This window comes from Hipposideros armiger, unplaced genomic scaffold (assembly GCF_001890085.2).
Source record: "Hipposideros armiger isolate ML-2016 unplaced genomic scaffold, ASM189008v1 scaffold_373, whole genome shotgun sequence".
Classification (NCBI taxonomy): Eukaryota; Metazoa; Chordata; class Mammalia; order Chiroptera; family Hipposideridae; genus Hipposideros; species Hipposideros armiger.
This window is the reverse complement of record NW_017731723.1, coordinates 1395844-1405658: the sequence shown is the minus strand read 5'-3', so window position 1 is coordinate 1405658 and position 9815 is coordinate 1395844. Positions and strand designations below refer to the sequence as shown.

Sequence of the window (9815 nt, the reverse complement as noted above, 5' to 3'; positions counted from 1 at the left end):
GCTCTGCTCTCAAGGAATCTTGGTCTGATGGGGATGGCTGTCATGTCAGCAGACAGATACCATCCAGTGTGGTGTTTCACCGGAAATTTGCACAGAGTGTACTGGTACTTGGAGAACCCTTGAGCTGGCATTTAAGGAGTGTCTCCAGGAGGACAAGGTTGGAAGTGGGGTGGAAGGAGCAGCGTGTGCTAGGCCAAAGAGGGGTAAGAGAACTTGGTCTCTTTAGGGAATGGCAACTAACTCAATATGACTGGAATATAAAATGAGTAAGGAAGACTGCTGGGAGGTAAGGTAGGAAGAACAGGCAGGGCCTAAACTGTGACATTTAGAAGGCTAAGTAAGGATAGCAAGAACATTTATCTTGAAAGCCAGCTGTGATGAATTGGTGGTGGGTGTTAAGAATGATTCTGAGGCTGCATCTGGTGTCTGGGAAGAATACTGTGGTCAGTTGGTCTTCCATAGGCCTGGTAGCTGGGGGTGACAGCCAGTGTGCTATGCATTTCCCAGCTTTACTTAGGAGTTGTGGAACAATCGGACAATTTTGAAGAGGAAAATGGTAGGACCTGGGGATTAGGTTAGATAGAGAGGTGATTCATACCTTACCTAACATCATGGAGCAAATAATTGGAAGACATGTGATTGGAACCCAGGTCTGTCTGACAACGAAGCCTGTATTCTTAAAACTTCCCTGCCTTCTGAGATAACAATCCCTTTCTTGGCCCAAAAAAGTGTATTTCAGTGTGGGAGCTCCCAGTTAGTTTGGTCAATGATCTTTCTTCTGGCTGCCCCCTGCTTTCATCTCCCTTTCTCTTATCAGCTCCCCCTCCCTTGTGCACAACCTCATCATCTTACACCTGGACTGACTCCACTATGCCCTTCTCAAGCATGGACTCCCTGCTGGAGGCCTGTGGCTTCCTAACATGCCAGGAACAATTCTCAGCTGTGAGGTCAAACCTCGATCGATGGGTAAAGGTGATTTATTTATGTTTTTGGTGCAACTATTAGGCAGATGTCTGCAGACAGAATATTGAGCTGAATGTGGAACACGGTAACAAGATATCGAGGTGATACCCAAGGAAGATGGCAGAGAGGCTGTACTCATCATGATAACTCGGGGCTGAGGCTGAGAGAGCAGTCACCATCTGGAGCCATGCCAGCTCCACACCGGCAGGAAATCGAGCCCCAGAGCGTCTCACACCTGCTCAGCCTGGAAGTGATTTCCATCACTTCTGCTCACAATCCATTGTCCAGAACTAGTCACATGGTGCTCACCAACTAGCAGTTGTCTGTCCTGTCCCTGGAAGGTGAAGCCAGAAGGATGAGGTGAGCCTATCTACTGGGTACCACGGTCTTCCTAGTGCCTAGCACAGAGCCTGGGAGGGAGCTGCCGATAAGCAAATTTCTGATGAAGTGTTTTCCAGCCCAACCAGTATTCCCCAAAATAGCTCTTGCTAAAGCTTCAGTGACCTCCATGCTGCTACATCTGGTGGACACTTAGCAGTCCTCAGCTCCCTTGATTTTGCCTATAACATAGCATTTTCATTCTTAATACATGTCTCTTGGTTTCAGGACCCAACACTTACCTTATTTACTTTCTACCTCTTGGGTCACTGCTTCCCTGCTCCATTGGGGCTTTCCTCTCCTCTACCTGGCTTTCCATTTTGGAGTTTCTCAGGGATTGGACCTCTTTTCTTACTCACTAAACTCCTTTCTCAGCAGATTTCACCCAGCACCTTGGCTGGAACTATCCCCTCAACTTTCACTGGGCTTATCTTTCTTTCGAGCTCCACGCTCATACATCTCATCGTGCGCTTGTCATTTTCTCAAGAATATTTCAACACCATCTCAAATTTAATAATTTAATATGTTGAAAACAGAAGCCATGACCTTTCTTCTTCCACCTTGTTTCCTAAAGCTGCTCCTACTCCCAGGGTGCCTCACCTCACTACATGGCAACACAACCCACCTACTTACACAACCCAGAAACCCAAGAGTCATCCTAGGCCCTTTCTTCTCTCTCCAACCCCCTTTCATTGTAAATCTCTCACTGAACATCATCAATTTTCCTTCTTCAGTATCTCTCCACTCCATTCATCCCTCTCTATCTTCATCACCGTCTCCATTTCCTCTCTTATCTCTATCACTGGTCCACGTGGCCACCACATATCCCACCTGATTGTTGCAAGTTCCCCCAATGGCCTTCATGCCCATCCCAGATGCACCTATATGTTCTTTATGCTGCAACCAGAGGGATTCTTTCAAAATGCACATTTGGTTGCACCTGCCTCTCCTCCCAAAACATTTCAATAGCCTGCCATTGCGCTTATGAAGTAGCTAATGCCTCATGTTGGACCCACAGTGTGCACGGTCAGGTCTCTACTTCTCACCTCCTCTTACAACCATTACAGTGCCTGGCACATAGTAGGCACTTGGTAAATATTTTTTGAATGAATGAACGTATGGTATAAGGGAAAATGGCAATCAGCTCTCTGTGGCACTAGTCTGGTTATTTTTACCATTAAAAAGCAGCAGAGGTAGCCTGGATGGCTTTTCTGGATACTGAGGTTGGTTCAGGGTCTCCAGGCAAGGCTAACGGGCACCAATGTGGGTCACAGTTGAGTTCTGAGCAGGGGGCCTGGAGGTAAGTGGAGTGAGCCTTTGATGTAGCCTCTGTCCACGTTTGGAACCCAGCCCGTCTGAGCTAGAACCAAGCTGCTCATGTCAATGCTGTTCTGTCTGCTTGCTGCACCTGGCACAGAGGCGGTGTCAACATGGCAGCTAGTTGTATTATTCTCAGGCTACCTGGGAATGGAACACAGCCCAAGTGGGGAGAAAGGCTGCTAGCTGGGACAGGCGACTTCTTTCATGGTCACCTTCCTCCATCCTGTGAGCTCCCTGGGCTAGATTGGGGGTGGTCCCCACAGGGTGGGCTCAGGGACAGTCTCAACTTCTGGGGCGGGGGGTGAGTTAGCCATCTCCCTGGGGTCCGAGGCCATCATCAAGAATTGTGACAGTCATTTCTCTGTTTGTGGCTTTCAGGTCTAGGGCCATAGGGTGTGGGCTCTGGAAACGCCTTGGGCTACTATAGAAAGAGCTAGCCTGTTGGGACCCCGGTGATGTAGGGGGGACTCTGGGGAGCACATGGGACGTGGGGGGCAGCCTGGCCCACTCCCAACCGACTGTGTGCCTCTAGGAAGTGTGAGGATGCCAAGTGTGCAGAGGGTCTCATTTCATCTTCTTAAGTCCTGAGGAAGCTGCTGTTCCCATTTTCTCTAGCTCCCAGATGAGGAAACCAAAGCTTGGAGAATTTGAGGGACTGGCCCAAGTTCCCATGGCTGTTGGTGTTAGGACTGCCTGACCCCCAAAGCCACCCTCTACCCCCCATCCCACGTCACCCCCTCCAGAGACGACAGTGCTTCCTCTTCTCTGAGGGGCCAAAAGGAAGAAGTAAGGGGTGGCGGGGAAGCATGATGCCGGTCAGGGTCCTGGCAGGAGAAGGGTTTGCCCCAGTAGTTTAAGTGAGGGAACTGAGTGCAGGGGCTTCTCACTGAGGGATGAGAGGTGGGCAGGGTGGAAGGAATGAATGAGAGGTGCTGAGGCACACAGAGAATAGCAGGGGTGGAAGCTGTTACCACCCTTGGCCTGACGGGATGGGGGAACAGTGTTATGGGGACCTGGGGAGAACTAGACCCCTGGAGGAGGTGCCGGTCTCGGAGGATGAGGGACTGCCAGCGACACACACAACGTGTTTCTTCCTTCCTTCTCATCTCCACTGGGCCTCCCCATGGATAAGTCCTCCGCCCCAGCTCCTGAAACCAGCAGTCAGAGAAGCCTGAGGAGGATGCAGTCCTAGAGGCCGGCATCTTGGGGACAGAGTGGTGGAGGAGGGACACTTGGAGACTAGTCCTCACGGAGACCCAAGGGGAGGAGGTGAGGGGCTGTGGTGGCAAAGACCAGGGCCAGGAGCCCAGACACGGGGGTGGGGGCAGTGAGTCCAAGTGCACGGTGTCTCCATCACAAACAGGAGGGGGCAGTCAGCTGGCCTGCCTTCTCCCCCAAGCACTGGCAGTGCCTGTCCCCATGGCCTCCTGCAGGCTCTTCCTGTGTCTGTTCCTAGAATGGTGCTTCCCCAAGGCAGGGGTATCAATCCAGCGTCACACTGGGAGCCCAGGGCTGGAACTGGGTCCTCCCCATTGACTGTGCTCTCTGGGGCCAGCCCCTTAGTCCTCCTCTCTCCCTCTCTCTCTCTCCCTCCCTCCTTCCCTCCCTCCGCCCACCCTCCCCTCACACCTGGTGTTGAGCCTGTCTCTCATGGTTTCTCTCTGGCTTCTCTCTGTCCCCTCTACCAGATTCCTTCTTCTTTCTGACTTGGGGTGTCTGACGAGGCAGGAGCTGAGGGGCTGACTGAGCAGGACTGGAAGCCATCTTGAGCCAGCCGTCTAGGTCTGAGACACTGCTCAGGGACAGGCATGGTCAGCCTGCAGAGCCAGGGAGCGAAGCATCTGCTAGGCACTTGGGAAAGTGCGAGCTGGTGGGGTGGGCTGGGGTGGGCCGAGAAGCAGAGAGACCTCCTGGCCCTGAAGAGAACCTGGCCTCCTCTGTCCTGGAGGCAATTCACTGCCTCTCAGGAACCCAGGCTGCTCCTCTGCAGGGGCATTAAATATTTATGAATCAGTGGAGTTCACGTTGTTTTCTGAGCAGTAAGTTTTCATGATGTGTATTTGGCGAGTGAGCAGGCTGCCCCACCAGGGTTCGCTGGCACATTAATCCACTTGTCGTCCCTCCCATCACGCTCTTACAAATAACTCTGCCCTGATAATGGGGAGGTAGAGAGAGGCCAGCTCTGAGTGCTGGTGGGGGGCTGGGGTGGAAGGGAGGCTGCGGAGGAGTGGGAAGGGGAGTAGTGGGGCTGGGAAGGGGGGTGACAGATGAGCAGAGAAGGGGACCTGGGGTCTGAGCTGGGGTCTGGAGCTGACAGGAAAGATTCTGAAAACCCTGCCAAAGAGAGCCAGCGTAACGAAGTCCTTCGCTAACCGTCTTCTCACGCCGGTGCCCTCAGCCGTCTTGGCGGCCCACCACTGGGTGCTGGGCAGCGGCTCTCTGTGGGGCCTCAGTGACTTGCCCTCCAGCCTCCAGACCCTGGCCCCACATCGGCTGTTAGGAGCGTGGCTCTAGGCAGAGAGGTGCCTTTCCGCGTGTGTCAAGCATCTGCAGGGCTGGTGTCTGCTGAGGTCCTGGGGTGTCCCCATGGGCTGGCTGTTGGGGACAGAGCCCTGCCGGTTCCTCTCTCTGTCCTCTTCACTGATCCAGGAAGCAATATAAAAAGAGCAGGCTTGGCTTCCTCTGCTGGTTCCCACTTAGCCGTGAGTTACTTAGCCGCCTTGAACATCCACAACTGCTCTGATGCTCTGAGGATGGTGTCAGGTCGAATGCCCCAGGGACCCCTGGACACCACCCATTCCCATGAGTTCCCCGAGGGCTCTTCGTGGCAAAGAGCAGAATGGTCGGCTGCAGTGACCTGTCACAGAGCTGGCACCTTGGCGCCTGGGCACAGTGCAGGGCTCTGGGAGTTTCTGCCTGTTAGCCCATACCAGGCCCAGAGCAAGTCTTTTGCTCTGTCCTGTAAGGGGATGGGAACAGTTGAGGGAGGGCCAGACAGAGGGCAGGAGAGGGCGCTTGCCCCCACACCTAGTGCCCCAGCCAGCCAGAGGCCTTCTAGGCCAGGACAGATGCCAGGGGAAGGGAGAAGAGGGGGAACAGTTCCACCCCTGTGAAACTCTGGGCAAGTCTCTTCGCCCTTGACTCATCCGACCTTGGGAAAGACTAAGGGGTGAGGCGGAAGGGGTGGGGGTGGGAGTTGGAGGAAGGGTCCCTGAGCTCTGATCGCACACTGGATCTCCACCTGACAACATGCCCCCAGGTGGGTAAGGCACGGTTGGGACAGGAGGTCACTCCCGGGAGAGCAGCTGCAAGTGCAAAGGAGGGAGGCGTGCACTGAATACCTTTTCAGTGTTGATGAAATATGTCGCCAACTAGAGGGGGACACAAGGGACTGCTCAAAAGAATAACACAACAGTGTGAAGACAGGAGGGAGAAGAGGAAAGGGGTGCTGCTTTTCAGTCACCCCAACCCTGGCCTCAGCCGGAGCTAAGCTCTTCCCAGGCTGGCAGAGGTGCTAGTGAGGGCACAGAACACAGGACAGAGATCTAAGGACATCCATGTGCTGCGAGGCCACGGGCTCATCATTCTGCCCTTTGGAGTGGACTTCAACAAATATAACATTAGCCCCAGTCATGAGATTAGCTTAATTAGCTGTTAGATCCTTGGGAGCATCTTTGAGGCAATTGGGGACTGAAGACATTAGCAGCCTGTGCCCTCAGCTAGACCCTAAAATAAAACCACCAGTGTCTCTGGTGTCTCAGTAACTCCCCACACCCACTCTAGCCACTGTGGCCGACTGTTCCTAAAGTAACCAAGGGGATCTTTTAAGAAAAAAACCCAGATCTGATCATGCTGCTACTTAGAACTCATCAATGGCTGTCGCTTGCTGTTAGGATAAAGCCCCAATTATTTCTTTAGAGTTCAAGGCCCCTGCCAAGTTCTCCACCCCGGTTGCCCCCTCAGCCTGTGTGTCCAGCTCCTTGACCTTCTGCGAGCTCCCAGGACACCGTCCTCCTGGCCTCAGAGTCTTTGCGCCTGCTGTGCCTTCTGCCAAGAATGCTTTGCCCGCTTAATGCCTACTCATCCCTCAGGCCTCTCAGGCCAGCCCGGGCCCTCTGCCCCATGCTATAGCCACAGGGGGCTTCTCCAGGACCGCAGTAACCACAATTGCAGTGAAACGATCAGTGGTCTAATTCATCCTTGACTCTGCCTCCCAAGCTTAAATGTCAGGACGGAAGACAAGGACCAACTGTGTCCGGGCTAATCACCCTGTAAGCCACGTACTCACCTGGTGCACACAGAATGTCAGCTATTTATGGAATGATGAGTCTGGAAATGAGAAGAGTGTTAGAATCAAACAATTCTGGATTCAAACCCCCACTCTGCACTTTACTAAGGGTGGGACCTGAGTATGAATTTTCAACTGAGAAACCTTTTTTCCCTCATGTATAAATGGAGGATAGAACTATTTTCCTATTAAGCTGCTGAGAGGATGACCAAGCCACACCCAGGTGGATGCCTGCCATGTTATGTGGTCACCTAACATCAGCTCTTGGCCACTTCCTTCCACAGGGCCTGGCTCAGAGCGGGCACACCAGGAGTGTGCCTCCTGTTGGCCCATGGAAACACCAGGCGACCGAGAGGCGATGTTGCCGGGAGACCTGGCCCCCCACCCTATCGCCCCTGACCGCCCGCCCGTGGGAATGGAGCTGTCCCAGGGGAAGGTCTGCAGTTTCACTTGCATAGTTTTCAAACAAGAAGACAAGAAGAGGAAAAACGAAACCACCCGGCGAGCGGCAGGGGCCTATTTTGCTGGCTGCGGGCACCGTGGGCCTCGGGTATTTATTTATTTTTTAAGTAACTGACTCATGAGTCAGTCGGTTGGCTTGGTGGTAAAAAAGGAACCCACTATCAAGGAAATAGCTGATGAGCGACATGCTGTGGGTGCCGTGCCAGCGCACCACTCCCGACTTCTGAAAGTCTCTTGTGCTCGGCCGGCCAAGCCAGCGAGAGCTGGGGCTCCTCGCGTTGCTCTCCAGGACCACATGCCAAACGCTTTTGAGCTCCTTCAACAATTGCCTCACGATTGCTGTTCGCTGCCAGTGCGTGTTTGCTGTAATTATACAGTGTCTAAAGGAGAAGCTCAAAGACTTGTTGATTTTGGCTGGGGTCCGGCCCAGCAGGCGGGGGTGACCTGGGCCCTGGCAGAGTGTGGGAAGGCGGCTGGCCGCCCCGGTGAGGACGTGACCAGCTGGAGCAAGTGTTGAACTGGGGCCATCACAGCCAGAACCGCCGCCTCTGCCTGGCTCTCCTGCCAGCTGACTTGAGCCGGCTTTCTTTGGAGAATAACCCGAGGAGAACAAAATGAGGAACTGGAGTTCCTATAAAAAGCAGCTCGCTCCTTCCTCTCGCCAAGTCCCTGAATGATAATCATCTCTGAAGCTGGCTGCCCCTCCCCTCCTGAATCACTAGCTAACCCTGTGCATTGTCTCTCTCTTGTCTCTGCAAGGAAACAGCTTGGCTTCGGAGAGGCCCATCCAGGGTGGCGGGGAGCTGCAGCCATCTGAACCTCGCTTCCTGCTTCCCCCAGACGGGCTATGCTGGGCCTTCGAGAGGTCATCCAGAATGTGCTGGAAAGGAGAGAGCGCTGGCTTGGAGTCGAGGACCCTGGCCGCAGCTCAGGGGCCTCCACTAATGTTCTTTGTGATGTGGACAAACTACTTATCCTATGGAGGTTCAGTTTCTCCATCTGTTATGTGAGGGGTGGGCTAAAGCCGTGGTTTCCAAACTCACCTCCTTTTAATTCTTTAAATCTGGGCCAACAATTCTTTCCAAGGATATTTTAATGGAACCTCAATGCAGAAAGCAGAACTGCTTGGTGGAAGTGGGAGTCACCTCCCACAGCCCCATCCACTCATCATTTGCTGCCCGACCCCTTCCAGAGATGCCCTGAAACCCTGGAGGAACCTTTGGGTACTGTAGAACACAGTTTGAAATCTGTAGGCTCTGCTCTCAAAGACCCTGCCAGCCTTTGGGCCAGGAGAAAAATCTATACCTGCTGCGGGAAAATCCCCGGAGGTACCTTTGGCTGTCTCAAGTGAACCTGACTCTATCCTGGCATGGGAGAAGAATCCAGCTCGAAGACGACAGCCTATCGTAACAACAACAACAACAAAAATGATTTTGCTCCCGTTGAAGTTTCTTGAGCAACTGGCAGGCCGCCATAAATGTACTTAGGCGGAAAATCACCAGAAAAAAATGATATAATCTGACAGATTTTTCACAGACTTAAATATTCATGAATTAAAGGAATTGGCAGAAATTTTCTACATTATTAGCTTTCATCATGGCTGCAGGAACAGTTGGTATACTGGCTTCGCTTCAAGATCCATTAATCTCGTCCATCATAAGAGCAGCCATTTTAAAATTGGCTTTTTTTTTCTTCTTTTTTTTACTGAGTGATGGTGTGCGGGGGAGATGGGGAAATCAAAGTGTGATTGCAGTTTAAAGGTCCATCCCCTCCTCACTTTAAAATCAGCAGGGGAAGCCAAACAGCTTCTCAGCAGGATGGGGTCAGCGTGGTTCCAGGCCAGAGACTAGCTCCTTCACACAGGCAGCACATGCTCTGCCTGCTGAGCCCCGAGCTGTGGGCCAGCGCCTGACAGGGGGTTAGGACAACTTTCTGGGAGGCTGAGACCAAGAGACCCAAATAGGGGCTTCTGGGTTAGGATGACATTTAGACCGAATAACACAGCCTTTCTACCAGATGGCACTCACGGTACAGGGCTGCAGAATAGCCAAGTACTAATATTCATTATGTATGGAGTGGATGCTCGGAGCCGGGTACTGCGCTCGCTCTGGCATCAGAGAACTTGGAAGGTGGGTATACATACATAACAGTTGAGGGAGTGAGTCAAGAGAGGTTAAGTCAGTTGTCCAAGATCTCACAGCCAGTGAACGGCAGGGTCATGATTCATGTTCAAGTCCGTCTGTCCCCAGAAGTACTGAAAACGTGCCGTGTTAATCACTTTGAAGGGCATTCTCCCGAACACACCCACAATCTGCCAGGAGGAAGCTGCTTCTTTCACAGCTTAGAGCAAAGCTGGAGGTCAGATCATCCCTATAGAAACTTAAGACCCAGGTTAATTTCTTTC

At 52.8% G+C, this 9815-nt stretch overlaps 2 long non-coding RNA genes across 3 annotated transcripts in view; one reads left to right on the top strand and one right to left on the bottom strand.

Annotated features, from left to right (window-relative positions):
- Positions 1 to 9815, top strand: part of LOC109393308 (uncharacterized) — a 46939-nt gene that overhangs the window by 10716 nt on the left and 26408 nt on the right. The gene's annotated exons all lie outside the window — the stretch shown is intronic.
- Positions 1 to 9815, bottom strand: part of LOC109393309 (uncharacterized) — a 13119-nt gene that overhangs the window by 2640 nt on the left and 664 nt on the right. The window contains exons 2-3 of one of the 2 annotated variants that reach the window (XR_002126233.1): positions 6950 to 6990; positions 855 to 1297 (exon numbers count right to left, since the gene is read on the bottom strand). This is a non-coding gene — a long non-coding RNA (uncharacterized LOC109393309). Of the gene's footprint in view, positions 1 to 854; positions 1298 to 6949; positions 6991 to 9815 lie in introns of those variants that run through there. The other variant, XR_002126232.1, reaches the window with a different exon arrangement.